This window comes from Geotrypetes seraphini, chromosome 7 (genome assembly GCF_902459505.1).
Source record: "Geotrypetes seraphini chromosome 7, aGeoSer1.1, whole genome shotgun sequence".
Taxonomy (NCBI): Eukaryota; Metazoa; Chordata; class Amphibia; order Gymnophiona; family Dermophiidae; genus Geotrypetes; species Geotrypetes seraphini.
The window spans coordinates 64,185,509-64,201,087 of record NC_047090.1 but is presented as its reverse complement, the minus strand read 5'-3'; the positions used below and the strand labels follow the sequence as shown (position 1 = coordinate 64,201,087).

Below are 15,579 nucleotides of genomic sequence, written 5' to 3'. Positions count from 1 at the left end.
AGCTATTCTCACATATGGATAACGTCATCGACGGAGCCCGGATGCGGACGCCTCACAAGCAGACTTGCTTGAAGAAACTCGAAGTTTCGAGTCGCCCGCACCGCGCATGCGCGAGTGCCTTCCCGCCTAGCACATGGCTTGTCTCCTTAGTTCAGATAGCTAGCAGAGAAGCCAACCAGGGGAGGTGGGTGGGTTGTGACAATAGCTGCCTGCTGTCCCTGGATAATACCTGTTACGGTAAGTAACTGTGCTTTATCCCAGGACAAGCAGGCAGGTATTCTCACATAAGGGTGACCTCCAAGCTAATCAGAATGGGATGGTGGGAGTGTTGGCAATTTAGGAGAATAAATTTTGTAATACTGTTTGGCCAAACTGTCCATCCCGTCTGGAGAAAGTATCCAGACAATAGTGAGAAGTGAAGGTATGAACCAAGGACCAAGTAGCAGCCTTACAACATAAGAACATAAGAAGTTGCCTCCACTGGGTCAGACCGAGGTCCATCTCGCCCAGCGGTCCACTCCCGCGGCGGCCCATCAGGTCTGCGACCTGTGAAGTGGTTTCTGACCACTTCTATAACCTACCTCAAGTTCTATCTGTACCCCTTTATCCTCCAGGAACCTATCCAAACCCTTCTTGAATCCCTGTACAGAGTTCTGGCCTATCACTTCCTTCGGAAGCGCGTTCCATGTGTCTACCACCTTCTGCGTAAAAAAGAATTTTCTAGCATTTGTTCTAAACCTGTCCCCTTTCAATTTCTCCGAGTGACCCCAATTGAACATCCAAGTCTACAGCCATCTGTCGCAAGAAAGATGAGAAAGATAGCTGATCTGCCAATGCTTTGCCTCGAGAAGGACTCGAGGACGTCGAAGCAGCCTGTGTTGAAGAAGAAGCTTCAGCATGGAAAAAGGCATCAAAGGAACCTGGTGACTTGGACGAGGCAATGGAGACCGGAACATCCTCGAGGTCCGGCATCGGAGACCTCGAACAAGGAGTCGGTGGTCTGGTTGAGGTTGGAGTACATCAAGGTTTCGAGGAAGATGGTCTATCCTGAGAAGAACGATGCCTGGAAGAATGCCTCGATGAAGGCCTCGAATTCGAATGGTGATGAGAACTGTGTCTGGAACTAGATCTCGAAGATCGAAGAGATTTTGCCTTGGAGACATAAGCAGCTGATGCCGTTGTATGAATAGGGCTAGAGGCTGTAGATCGAAGCTCCAGAGGCTTGGTGGAGGAACCTCGATGCACTCTCAAAGACTGCTCCTTGTTTAGAGTGTGAGGATTCTCGTTGATGCACTCGCAAAGAATCTGCTCCTTGCTTTTCGTGCTTGGATGGCAGACCAGACACTCACAGAGACTCTGCTCCCTGCAAAGAGTGTGGAAGCTCAGACTGGGGCATAGGAAGCGGCTTGACCTCGCGGGAGTCTGCTGAATGCCCAGGCTGGATAAGAGGAAGCAGTTTAGTTCCCATGTTAGTAAGGAACTGAATAAACTGCTTCTCTAACATGGTCTGGAAAGAAGCCGGCAAGGATGGATCCGTGTCTGAAACCGGACCACCTGCCTTGACTGGAGGTTCCTTCGAAGTAGTGTGAGTGTGTTTCAACTTAGAAGTCTTGGCCACTTTAATCACCACCGGTGGAACCGACTGCTGAGCTATCTGACCTGAGGAAACAGGGGAAGATACAGCAGATGACGTCGAAGCAAGAGCCGCTGCAAATGACGAAGGTCTGATGAGGCTCGAGGTGGAAGCAGTAGGTGCAGAAGGAGCCTCGATGAAAGTCGAGGCTGAAGACGCTTTCGAAGTCGAGGAATCAGCAGGAGACTCTATATCGAAAAATTTGTCCACCAGAATGCAATGACGCTTGAAAGCACGAGGCTGAAGTGTTTGGCAAGGCAGGCACAATCTAGGATGATGTTTCGGCCCAAGGCATAGTAACATACATAGTAACATAGTAACATAGTAGATGACGGCAGATAAAGACCCGAATGGTCCATCCAGTCTGCCCAACCTGATTCAATTTAAAAATTTTTTTTTTTTTTTTTTTTTTCTTCTTAGCTATTTCTGGGCGAGAATCCAAAGCTTTAACCGGTCCAACTGCCGAAATCTCTGTTAAGACTTACTCCAGCCCATCTACACCCTCCCAGCCATTGAAGCCCTCCCCTGCCCATCCTCCTCCAAACGGCCATACACAGACACAGACCGTACAAGTCTGCCCAGTAACTGGCCTAGTTCAATCTTTAATATTATTTTCTGATTCTAAATCTTCTGTGTTCATCCCACGCTTCTTTGAACTCAGTCACAGTTTTACTCTCCACCACCTCTCCCGGGAGCGCATTCCAGGCATCCACCACCCTCTCCGTAAAGTAGAATTTCCTAACATTGCCCCTGAATCTACCACCCCTCAACCTCAAATTATGTCCTCTGGTTTTACCATTTTCCTTTCTCTGGAAAAGATTTTGTTCTACGTTAATACCCTTTAAGTATTTGAACGTCTGAATCATATCTCCCCTGTCTCTCCTTTCCTCTAGGGTATACATATTCAGGGCTTCCAGTCTCTCCTCATATGTCTTCTGGTGCAAGCCTCCTATCATTTTCGTCGCCCTCCTCTGGACCGCCTCAAGTCTTTTTACGTCTTTCGCCAGATACGGTCTCCAAAACTGAACACAATACTCCAAGTGGGGCCTCACCAATGACCTGTACAGGGGCATCAACACCTTCTTTCTTCTACTGACTACGCCTCTCTTTATACAGCCCAGAATCCTTCTGGCAGCAGCCACTGCCTTGTCACACTGTTTTTTCGCCTTTAGATCTTTGGACACTATCACCCCGAGGTCCCTCTCCCCGTCCGTGCATATCAGCTTCTCTCCTCCCAGCATATACGGTTCCTTCCTATTATTAATCCCCAAATGCATTACTCTGCATTTCTTTGCATTGAATTTTAGTTGCCAGGCATTAGACCATTCCTCTAACTTTTGCAGATCCTTTTTCATATTTTCCACTCCCTCTTCGGTGTCTACTCTGTTACAAATCTTGGTATCATCTGCAAAAAGGCACACTTTTCCTTCTAACCCTTCAGCAATGTCACTTACATACATATTGAACAGGATTGGCCCCAGCACCGAACCCTGAGGGACTCCACTAGTCACCTTTCCTTCCTTCGAGCGACTTCCATTAACCACCACCCTCTGGCGTCTGTCCGACAGCCAGTTTCTGACCCAGTTCACCACTTTGGGTCCTAACTTTAGCCCTTCAAGTTTGTTCAACAGCCTCCTATGAGGAACTGTATCAAAGGCTTTGCTGAAATCCAAATAAATTACATCTAGCATATGTCCTCGATCCAGCTCTCTGGTCACCCAATCAAAAAATTCAATCAGGTTCGTTTGGCACGATTTACCTTTTGTAAAGCCATGTTGCCTCGGATCCTGTAACCCATTAGATTCAAGGAAATACACTATCCTTTCTTTCAGCAACACTTCCATTATTTTTCCAACAACTGAAGTGAGGCTCACCGGCCTGTAGTTTCCTGCTTCATCCCTGTGACCACTTTTATGAATAGGGACCACATCCGCTCTCCTCCAATCCCCAGGAATCACTCCCGTCTCCAGAGATTTGTTGAACAAGTCTTTAATAGGACACGCCAGAACCTCTCTGAGTTCCCTTAGTATCCTGGGATGGATCCCGTCTGGTCCCATCGCTTTGTCCACCTTCAGTTTTTCAAGTTGCTCATAAACACCCTCCTCCGTGAACGGCGCAGAATCTACTCCATTTTCTCGTGTAACTTTGCCGGACAATCTCGGTCCTTCTCCAGGATTTTCTTCTGTGAACACAGAACAGAAGTATTTGTTTAGCACATTTGCTTTCTCCTCATCACTCTCCACATATTTGTTCCCAGCATCTTTTAGCCTAGCAATTCCATTTTTTATCTTCCTCCTTTCACTAATATATCTGAAAAAATTTTTATCTCCCTTTTTTACATTTTTAGCCATTTGTTCTTCCGCCTGTGCCTTCGCCAAACGTATCTCTCTCTTGGCTTCTTTCAGTTTCACCCTGTAGTCCTTTCTGCTCTCCTCTTCTTGGGTTTTTTTATATTTCATGAACGCCAACTCTTTCGCCTTTATTTTCTCAGCCACTAGGTTGGAGAACCATATCGGCTTCCTTTTTCTTTTGTTTTTATTGATTTTCTTCACATAAAGGTCCGTAGCCATTTTTATCGCTCCTTTCAGCTTAGACCACTGTCTTTCCACTTCTCTTATGTCCTCCCATCCTAACAGCTCTTTCTTCAGGTACTTTCCCATTGCATTAAAGTCCGTACGTTTGAAATCTAGGACTTTAAGTATCGTGCGGCCGCTCTCCACTTTAGCCGTTATATCAAACCAAACCGTTTGATGATCGCTACTACCCAGGTGAGCACCCACTCGAACATTAGAGATACTCTCTCCATTTGTGAGGACCAGATCCAATACCGCTTTTTCCCTTGTGGGTTCCGTCACCATTTGTCTGAGCAGAGCCTCTTGAAAGGCATCCACAATCTCCCTACTTCTTTCCGATTCCGCAGACGGAACATTCCAGTCCGCATCCGGCAGGTTGAAATCTCCCAACAGCAGAACCTCCTCTTTCCTTCCAAACTTTTGGATATCCACAATCAGATCCTTATCAATTTGCTGCGATTGAGTCGGAGGTCTGTAGACTACACCCACGTAGATAGAAGTTCCATCTTCTCTTTTCAGAGCAATCCATATCGCTTCTTCCTCTCCCCAGGTCCCTTGCATTTCGGTCGCTTGGATATTGATCTTTACATAGAGAGCTACTCCTCCACCTTTATGACCATCTCTGTCCTTCCTAAAAAGATTATATCCCGGTATGTTTGCATCCCATCCATGTGATTCACTGAACCATGTCTCTGTGATAGCAACAATATCTAGATCTGCCTCTAATATCAGGGCTTGCAGATCATGAACTTTGTTGCTTGAGGCAGTGTCTGTGAGGGTCCGTGAGAGAGATAGTGCACTGACACTTGCTACACCTCTTAAAACCTGTAGCAGGCCGGGACATAGGTGGAAAAATAGCCGCCGCAAAGTCGAAGCCCGCGGGCTGCGGCCAAGCGGCCAGTCCCGGCAAACAAACGGAAGAAGAAAAATTTTTTTTTTTAAACTAAAATAAAAGAAATAAAATAAAATAGCAATTCGTGAAGACAAAAACACTAACCGCGGTTGAGAGAAGGCAAAAAGTGAACGAAGTTAAACGCAGAGAGTCAAAGACGGACTTCTCGGCTCCACGGAAAACTAAGAACTGAGGAGACGCGCCCTGTGCTGGGCGGGAAGGCACTCGCGCATGCGCGGTGTGGGCGACTCGAAACTTCGAGTTTCTTCAAGCAACTCTGCTTGTGAGGCGTCCGCATCCGGGCTCCGTCAATGACGTCACCCATATGTGAGAATACCTGCCTGTCCTAGGATAAAGGTTCTTACCTCAGTAATTTTCTTTGTAGTAGAAGAGCAAAGGATTCCGAACGATAGGTGATTTCCCTCTTTCCACAAACTGTTTACAGAAGAATGTCAATCACATCTTTCAGCTCTGCCTCCTTCCCCAGTGGATGGCACTGCTACCTTTAGTTTGTGCCAAAGCAGTTGATCACCACTATAACTTTAAAAACTACGAAGTCAGAATACAGGGAACCTCCCCAACAAATCAATTCTGTTCTACTCTGTAATAAATATAATAAATACTATTAATAAATAGCATTAAAAAAAAACTTAGATGGAACTAACAACCCACCAGTCTGCATGTAACCAGCACTAACACAAAGGAGCTCTTAAACACATCCCATTTTTGTAACTCAAATTCTTGCCCAGGGTCACAAGGGATTTGAACCCACAACCTCTGGGTGCTGAGACTGTACCTCTAACCATTGCACCACACACTCCCCTTGGACTAGATCCTGACTAAGTAGATCCAAATGAACTGGAAAGTTGAAGCTCTTGTCCCTTTGGAGACGAATGAGATCTGTGTACCATGGTCAAAGGAGACAATCCAGAGCCACTAGGACCACAAAACTTGGGTGATTCACTATTTTGTGGATGATTTGTCCTCTCATGGACCATGGAGGGAATACGTATAACAGCCTTTCCTCTGCCCTCGGTTGAACCAAGACATCCAAACCGGTGCTTCCGGGCTCGAATCATCGGCTGGACAAGCTATCTACCTTCTTGCTTGTGGCAGAGTCCATGAGATCCATCATCGGGCTACCTCAATGCCAAACACTGCGGCCAAATTCCTTCTAGGACAAGACCACTCTCCTAGGTCCAAGGTCTGATGGCTGAGATAATAGGTTTGTACATTCTCCACTCCAGCTACATGAGCTGCTGAGAGTGCCAGTAGACAAGCTTCTGCCCACTGAAATAACATCTAGGTCTCCATATGTAAGGGAGTACTCCTGGTGCCTCCCTGATAGTTCACATAAGCTACTGCAATGGCATTATCCGAAAACACTCTGAGTGCCTTGCCTTCTAGGGATTTTTCCATTGTGTACAACGCCAGACAAATGGCTCATAGCTCCAGTCGATGGCCCATCAGCCCTGAACCAGATGACTGTTGCAACTGCCATTCCATCCATAAAAGCTGTTATCAAAGTCACAAAACATATTTGAAGAGGCACACCCTTTGACAGCTAGTCTGGGCAGAGCCACCAATGCAAGCTCTTTTGCGACTCCACTGTCCAGGGAAGTGGTCACTGGAGCAAGAATGTCTGTGGGGACCAGCAGGACACTAGGGAATCCTGGAGAGGTTGCATATATACGTTCACCCAAGGCACCATTTCTATGGCTGCTGCCATTGCCTCAGAACCTGGAGGTAGTGCCAAATTGAAGAAGCTGCATTGTCAAGAGGTCCGAAATTTATTTCCTGAGCTTCTGCTTAGGAAGAAGGACACAACCTTCTGTCATGCTGAAACAGATCCTTAGGTACTCCAGGCATGGAGTTGGTTCCAAGTGACTCTTCTTGAAGTTGACTGTCCAACCCAGATGTTGTAAGAGGCAGACCACTTGTTTCCCTTCCAATTTGAACTGGGCTCTGATCAGTCAATCATCCAAGTATGGATGCATCTGGATCCTGACCTTCCTCCTTTAGTGGAGATGTCATACTAACGATGTACCACCCATCTGGGCAGCAGCAGATGGGTAGTGTTGAAGGCGGAGGATCGTGTTTAATGCAACAACATCAAATTTATACTGCACAGAGAGGAGGAGATCAATTAAAGATGGCGTCAGAAGCGGACGCCTGAGAGGAGGCTCTGCTATTGAGCCACGACGATCTGGCAGCACGATCTTCCCCCTAGTTTGGAATGGGGAAGAGAAAGGGCACGACCCGCATTAACCCTCCGGCGGCGACGGGAACCCAGCAGCGGATGGTCCAGGCGACTTTGGCGGAGGTGTTCTCCCGCTCAGGCGAGTCGGTGCGACCTACCTTGGGAGGAAACCCGGGATTCTCGGGTGACCCCGTGCAGGGAGAAGAAGCTTCTTTGAGCTCTGAACAGCGGATGGTGCCACTTCAACCCGGAAGTGCACCGGTAGTGGGAGAGCTGGAGAAGTCATACCTTGAGATGGAGGCATCTTTTTCCAGTGGGAGGGAGGACAGCTCGAGCCTTGGTGGAAGAAGGCGAGTTTGGGAAAGAACATTTACCCCACACCGGATTGCAGGTGGAAGGTGCTTAAGGAGGAGTCAGCTTGCAGTTTGGAGCGTTGGAGAGACCCGCAAAGATTGATATGGAGGCACTATGGCAAGCTTTATCGGTGATGAATGCTAACCTTAAATTAGTTAGTACTACTTTATCTACTGATTATGGAAGTCTTTTCCAAGCTTGAGCAACAAGGGGTAAATATTGTTCAAATGAAAGAGAATTTAGAGAAACAAGAGACAAAACTCTCCGAAATTGAACAAATAAATTTTGGATTACTAAAAGAAAGCGTTTATATGGCAAGGGAAATGGAGAGATTTGAAAATCAGCTGAGGAAGAATAATTTGAGACTTTTGAACTTTCCTAAATCTCCAGTGATTTCTCCTATGGAAATGGTTAGGAAATACTTTAGGGAAATATTGTGCATCCCTCCGGATAATTTACCTCCAATTGTAAGAGTTAATTACTTGCAGCTTAAAAGTACTATGAAAGTCTCTACTCCTATTGAAAATCAAAAGGGGGAACTAGATTTGACAACATTCCTAGAGAGTTCACTGGAGGTGGTAACTGAGAGAAGAACTCTACTAGTTACTTTAGCTTTGGAAAATGACCGTGATTATGTTATGTGTTTATATTTTCGTCATTTGAATGATCAGTTTTTTGGGGCCAAAATTCGTTTATTTCCTGATATGTCTCAAAAGTCCCAGAAGCGAAGAAAGGAGTTCTTGGTATTAAGGCCAAGAGTCCTGGCTTTGGGAGGAATATTTCACTTCAAATTTCCTGTAAAATGTTTTATTACTTATCAAGATAAGAGTTACTTATTTTTTGAACCCAAACAGTTGCTGGAATTTATTGAATTGAGAGAAGGAATAGCAATTGTGGCAGATAGTACTTAGCTTGCTATACCAGCAGTAGGTAACACAGAGTTATGCTGCTTCTCAGTATTTTGTACTACTTTATTTGAATTATTTCCTGTTGATCTCCTTAAATATTGTGGACTAAATATCCAATAATTAGTTATTTTTCCTGAGTATAAGTATGTTATATTGATCTATTCAAGTTGTATGTATTTCGCTTGATGAAATTTGAAAATTGTAGAAAAATAAATAATAATAATAATAAAAAATTATACTGCGCAGAAGAAAGGCCTGGCAATCTACTTCTGTATTCCATCATGAAAACTTGATGATATTCATCAAGTTGCTAGGACTCAAAAGTTGATGGCACTAGATATATGTAGTACTGTACACATATGCAGGTACTTTCTCTGTCCCTAGTGGGCTCACAGTCTTAAGTTTTTGTACCTAGGGCAATGGAGAGTTAGGTGACTTGCCCAAGATCAAAAGGAAAGATCAATAGCGGTATAGAATGGAAATTATAAAAATTTTATTAAAATTTGGGAGCCATTTTGTCATGATTGATGCCATTTTTCTATTAATTTTCTATTAATTATGTAAGATTTAGGGTTGGGTGGGGGGTGGGTTTCCATTATATGAAAATATAATAATTAGAGGGATTTGAGGGTGGGAGGGGGAGGGTTATATTTTTAATTATAAGATATAATGATAAGATGCACAAGTGCTTAGATTTATTTTATTTATTATAAATTTTTGTACACTTGATGAAAGTTTGAAAATGAATAAAGAATTAAAAAAAAAAAAAAAAAAAAGGAGCTGCAGTAGGAATCAAAACCAGCTCACCAAGATCAAAGTATAGAGTTGCACGTGGACAAAAATCAAACCCAACCCCACTGGAATCAAATCCATCTCCATCTGACCTCGCTGAAATCAAACTGAACCCTGTCTGACCTCGCATGTAATCTCTTCCATCCCCACCTGTCCCCCCAAAATTTCAGAAGCAGTTATTTCATTTTATTATGCTACTGAAGTAAGTTAGAGGCTCTGGTAGAGATCAATTTACAAATAAGCAAATACACTTAATTTGAAAATATTAATTGGGAAGAAAGCATACTTTGTAAATGGGTTTCTGCCAGAGACTCTAATGTAAATATAAAATATAAACACTCTAGCTGATAAGGATCCTCAAGCTATGTCAGCTGAAGACTTCCTCCAAAGGTGGTCAAAACTCTCTTTTACCAAGCTTGGCAGGCAGCAGCAACATCCCTAATCCTAAGCCACAGATGCTGGCACCTCAGTTGCTCAAGGATACTGCCAGTGACTGCCATGCTTGATAGAAGGAAGTTCCAGCCATCACTGGAGGAGGTCCTTGGATGGTAAAACTTAGGGATCTCCACCAGCTTTAGCAAAGGTCAGGGCCAGTGTTGGACATGCTGGTGCCCAGGGCAGAAAATAAAGGAGAGCCCCCCTGATTCCCTTTCCTCCAAGCTCACCTCCTGCAATTACTATCACGTTGCCAGACCCTCACCAAATACAGAACAAGGAGTCACAAATTAGAAATAAAAATAAGAAGACAAAAGTTAACTTCAGCAAGGCGATTGCAAATTTTACAAAATGCGGCACTGAAGCTGTTGGGGCACATAATAAAATTTGATCGTCACTCCTCTCTTCTTATAATATCATTGGTTAGCAGTTGTTTATAGAATTAGGTTCAAGGTATTGTTACTGACACATAAAGCATTACATACTTCTGAACCTTGTTATCTGCAATCACTGACTATTCTTTATACTCCAAATCGAACATTAAGATCTTTACAGGATAATAGATTAGCCCTCAAATCAGTATATAGGACAAAAGGGGAATCAATGTAATAAGGCATTTTTCTATTTGGCACCTAGTCAATGGAATCAACTGCAAAATATTCGTAATGAATTAAACCACAAGACATTTACAAAATTATTGAAAACCTATTTTTTCCAAAAGGTTTTTGGTACTAATTCTAAACAAAATGAACATATTCATTAATTTAGGGTATTCACAGGCAACTGACCCATAATTTATTTTTTTTTGTGTGTGTGGGTGTGTGTGATTGGTTTATGACTATGGACTCCTTTTACGAGGTGCGCTAGGGTTTTTAGCGCACGCACAAAATTACCGTGTGCTTTAGCACGCAGTAACCGAAAATCTACCGCCTCCTAAAAAGGAGGCGGTTGTGGCTAGCGCGCTCAGGAATTTAACACGCTATTGCGCGCATTAAGGGCCTGATTCTCCAATCGGGATGCACGTTTTTTAAAATGCTCCCCAGGCAGGCCGCCTATACTGAAGGCGCCTCCGGGAGCCTAGGGAGACCCGGAGACCTAGGGAGACCTAGGCGAACCTAGGCGGCCCTACGCGTCTCCCTAGTAAAGGAAGAAACGCTTAAAATGTAGGCCAGCAAAATGCTGGTCTACACTGTAAGTAGACGCGGCCGCTATACTTATTGCGGCAAGGGATCTCTCTGCCGCTATAAGTATAGCGGGCCGCGGCCTGTCCGATCGCTGGCAGGAGGGTGCCCAAACCCTCCTGCCAGAAGATGCCCACCCCCCCGACACTACCGATCGCCCCCCCCCACACTACCAACCACCCCCCCCCCGACATTACCGATCTCCCTCCCACCCCGACACTACCGATCGCTGGCAGGAGGGTGCCCAATCCCTCCTGCCCGAAGACGCACCCTCCCCCTGACAATATCGATCACTGGCAGGAGGGTGCCCAATCCCTCCTGCCCGAAGACGCACCCTCCCCCCCGGCACTAACAACCCCCAAACCTCCACCCCACCAAACTAACCTTTTCTTAAGGCCAGATGGGTCTTGCCCTTCCAGCTGGCAGGCATGCCTTGTCGAAATGAGGCGGGCCCGCCCCTTCCCGACCCATCTCGCCGAAGCCTAAGGCCTGATTGGCCCAGGCTCTAGAAGCCTGGACCAATCAGGCCTTAGGCATAGCGGGTCTGCCCATCCCCACTAAGTCTAAGGCCTTAGATTAAGTGGGGATGGGCGGACCCGCTATGCCTAAGGCCTGATTGGTCCAGGCTTCTCGAGCCTGGGCCAATCAGGCCTTAGGCTTCGGCGGGATGGGACGGGAAGGGGCGGGCCTGCCTCATTTCGATGAGGCGTGCCTGCCGGCTGGATGGACAAGACCCATCTGGCCTTAAGAAAACGTTAGTTTGGTGGGGTGGAGGTTTGGGGGTTGTTAGCACCGGAGGGGGAGGGTGCGTCTTCGGGCAGGAGGGATTGGGCACCCTCCTGCCAGCGATCGATATTGTCGGGGGGGAGGGTGCGTCTTCGGGCAGGAGGGATTGGGCACCCTCCTGCCAGCGATCGATATTGTCGGGGGGGAGGGTGCGTCTTCGAGCAGGAGGGATTGGGCACCTTCCTGCCAGCGATCGATATTTCGGGGGGGAGGGTGCGTCTTCGGGCAGGAGGGATTGGGCACCCTCCTGCCAGCGATCGGACAGGGGGCCGTGGCCCGCTATACTTATAGCGGCAGAGAGATCCCTTGCCGCGATAAGTGTAGCGGGCCGTGTCTAATCAAACCAATTCTCTAACCAGCGTCTGTAACATGGACGCCGGTTACAGAATCGGGGTTTAGTGTAGGCTGATTCTGAATAGGACACCTCTCCCGGGCATCCTATACAGAATCAGGGCCTAGGTGTCTTGCGGGCCTCGCCTTCAATATAGGCGGCCTGCCTGGGGAGCATTTTTTTAAAAAAACGTGCATCCCGATTGGCTGATTAGACAGCTGTAGGACGCCTACAGCTGCCTAAAATCGGGACGCACTTTGGAGAATCAGTCCCTAAGGCCCTAGCGCACCTTTGTAAAAGGAGCCCTATATCTTAAATATGAATTAGTTTAGCTCTTTTCTTTATACTATGGAGTTCCTTTTTATTTTATTTAATAATTTAGATGTAATTTGCTTTTTAGATGTAAATTTGTATTTTTATGTAATCCACTGAGAACTTTTGCAAGATTTAGCGGAATATCAAATTTTAATAAACATAAACATTTTTAATAAACATACTTCAACACTGGAGAAATAAAAATAAAAATGTGTTTCCTTTTCTATTGAACACAATACAAATACAAAGACATCTGCTATACACATTTCCCAAAACCAACATATTTCAGTAAATAAATTCAAAATAAAATGCATTTTAAAAAACATTTTCTAACTGGAGATTTATTTTTCTATCAAGTTGGTTGCAGTTTCTCTTCTTTTGCTTTCCTTTCTTCTGCAAATTCTTCTTCAAGTGGTAGCTGTCCATTGGTGTTTCTTCTCTCTCCTATCTTGTTCCATTCCCTCATTACAACTGCCTCTGACATTACCCTTTCCATCTAGCTCTTTCTTCCTTTCCTCCTTTTTTTCTTTTCTACCTAAGTCTACTCAAATTTTACCCTCTTTCTCCCTTCTCTTCACTTTTCAGCTATCAAATTTCCATCCTCTTCTCTCACCCGTTCCCTTTCTTCTTAAGTCTACTCCCAATTACCATACTTTAACCACCGTAATCACTATCCTTTGTTCATTCATTTCCCTGGCCTCCCTCTCCCCCCAGCTCTCTAACAAGGTGCCACCATTCTCAGCTTCTCCCTTCACTCTTCCTGCCCAACATCTGCTCTCTCTTTCTCTCCTTCCCACCCCTGAAGCCTGAAATCTCCCAGTCCCTTCTACCCCCCTCCCAGCATCTTACTGTCCCTTCTCTCTTTCATTCTTCTGTTCATCCTACCATGATCCAGCATTTCTTTTCCCACCCAATGTACAGCATCTTTACTCCCTTCTACTCCTGGATTCAACATCTCCCTCTTTTTCCCCTCCTCACTCCTGCATGGTATTTCTTCCTCTCTCTTCTCCACCCTCATGTCCAACAGGTCTCCCCTTCTCTCTCCCTTAATTCAAAGGGAGTGAGAAAAGAGCGAGATTGGATTCAGAGCACATCTCTTCAGAGCACCTCCTCTACTGCCTTGCCCAACATTTCTCCCTCTCTTATTCCCCCCCTCCCCGGCCCCTGTGGAGCAACTTTTGGCCCTCTCCACCAGCTCTATGTCCAACATTTATCCTATCACCCCTTTCCAGAGCCATACCACATCTCTCCCTCTCTTCCCTCCACCACCATATCCAACAATCCTCCTTTTTGCATCCCTTTCCATCTGTCCTACCCATTCCTCTCTATCACAATATCCCATATTTCTTCCTCATTCATCTCTCTCTCCCACCTCTCCACCACCATGCCCAACTAATTCTCTTTCTTCCTTTCCCCATGTATACCAGCTCTCTTTCCCTCTATCCACAAACCCATATCCAACCATTCTCCCTTTCTCTTCCCTCTGCCACCAGTAGCATCTCTCTTTCCCTCCTTTCCCACCCTTTATGTCCCAACAGATCTCCTCACCTCTTCCCTGCTGATCCAAGCAGCATTTCTTCTCACAGGCGTTTCTCTTCAACAGGCCACCAGCAGTGGTTCCTAAATGCTGCCAGTGGCTGACCCAGAAGCCTTCCATCTGAAACAAAACGTGTCAGGCTTCTGGGTCAGTTGCTGGCAGTGTGCAGGAAGTGCTAACAGTGGTCTGTTGATGAGAGCCAGTGCAGTTGGAGAGAATTAAGGGCAAAGGAGTTGGCGACATGCAGGTACACTTCTGCAGGAGCACCAAAGGAACTATTTCCATCCCCACAAGCCAGGGGGCAATTCCCGCGGACCTAGGATTCCTGCAGGATCCCCGCCAACCCTGTTCCTGTGCAGCTCTCTAAATTAAAGCCCACTGCACTAACCATTAGGCAACTCCTCTACCATTTTAGGTATCTGAAAGCATTGTTACAAAATTATTATTAAATGGATGGGACTCCACCAATAAGCTATATCACTCTCAAAGAGAGGAATATAACTTATAAAGAAATATTAATATGGGGAAAATTAGCTTGCTTGATTAAAACTTAGCTCTGCAATATATATATATATAATTTATGTGAATATTTATTCAAGAACTAAAGCCTCCTTTTACAAAACTGCAATAGCAGTTTCTAGCGTGGGGAGCCATGTTGAATGGCCTGCACTGTCCCGATGCTCACTGAGTTCCTATGAGTGTTGGGAGCAGCACAGGCCATTCAGTGTGGCTCTGAGCTAAAAACTGCTGTCGCAGTTTCATAAAAGGAACATTTATAAGCAAACTGAAAATTTATTTAAAAGCATTAAAATCAAGCAGGTAAAGCAGTAGGATCGTGAAGCAAAGATAATAGGATACACTCGACAAAATTTATCTAAGGTTAAATGATTAAATTTACTCACAAATGCTGGTTGAAAAGTCCTTAGAAGGCTGCATGGCCTAGTTGGAGAGTTAAACACATGGCCGAGCACATGGTTGATGAGAAATATTGCAGCTTGCTCCAGGCCTGCGATCCAAAAGCAAAAAGAGAGAAAGCACTGGCACATCTTCCTGCTTTATAGACGTGGCTGGTTCCCCATGATGCATCAAAACTCAGGGCCAGTCTCTGGAATCACATCCAATCATCATAAAGCAGGACGGTCTTGTCCTTGGTGAAGTCATGATTAGATTTTCTTGCAGAACGGGGGGTAGGGGTATTGGCACACCCAGTCATGCTTTTGTTTATTCTGCATCTGGCCATGTCTTTGTCCTGCACTTAACACTGTCTGAAGGTAAATGGCTCAGTCCTTTCTTTTGTACTCCGTCCAATAGATGCATTTAAGAAATCACTTTTATTTTAAGTTCATAACTTCAAGCAAACTTAAATAATTTACCTCCAACAAAACTAAATATAATAATTGGGAATATAAGATAAAAGAACATATTCTACTAAGAATGCAATTATCATAATAAACTATATACAAAATACTTATTGAACCTTGAAAGAAAGGAAGAGAAAGAAAAAGGGAGAGAGGAAAAAGAGAGAGAGAGAGAGAGAGGAGCTAGTATTGTATAAAGAAAGAAAGAAAAAGAGACCATTTTGTGTATAGAGTGTGGTAACATGTGACAAAGTGGTATTATCATACTACATATTTTATGACAA

At 45.1% G+C, this 15,579-nt stretch overlaps 1 protein-coding gene across 3 annotated transcripts in view; it reads right to left on the bottom strand.

Annotated features, from left to right (window-relative positions):
* TTLL1 (tubulin tyrosine ligase like 1) overlaps nucleotides 1–15,579 on the bottom strand; it is a 155,178-nt gene that overhangs the window by 99,641 nt on the left and 39,958 nt on the right. The window contains exon 1 of one of the 3 annotated variants that reach the window (XM_033952518.1): nucleotides 14,840–14,939. The exons of the other annotated variants lie outside the window; for them this stretch is intronic. The gene's annotated coding sequence lies outside the window, so the exon portion shown is untranslated. Of the gene's footprint in view, nucleotides 1–14,839; nucleotides 14,940–15,579 lie in introns of those variants that run through there. 3 annotated transcript variants of the gene reach the window in all.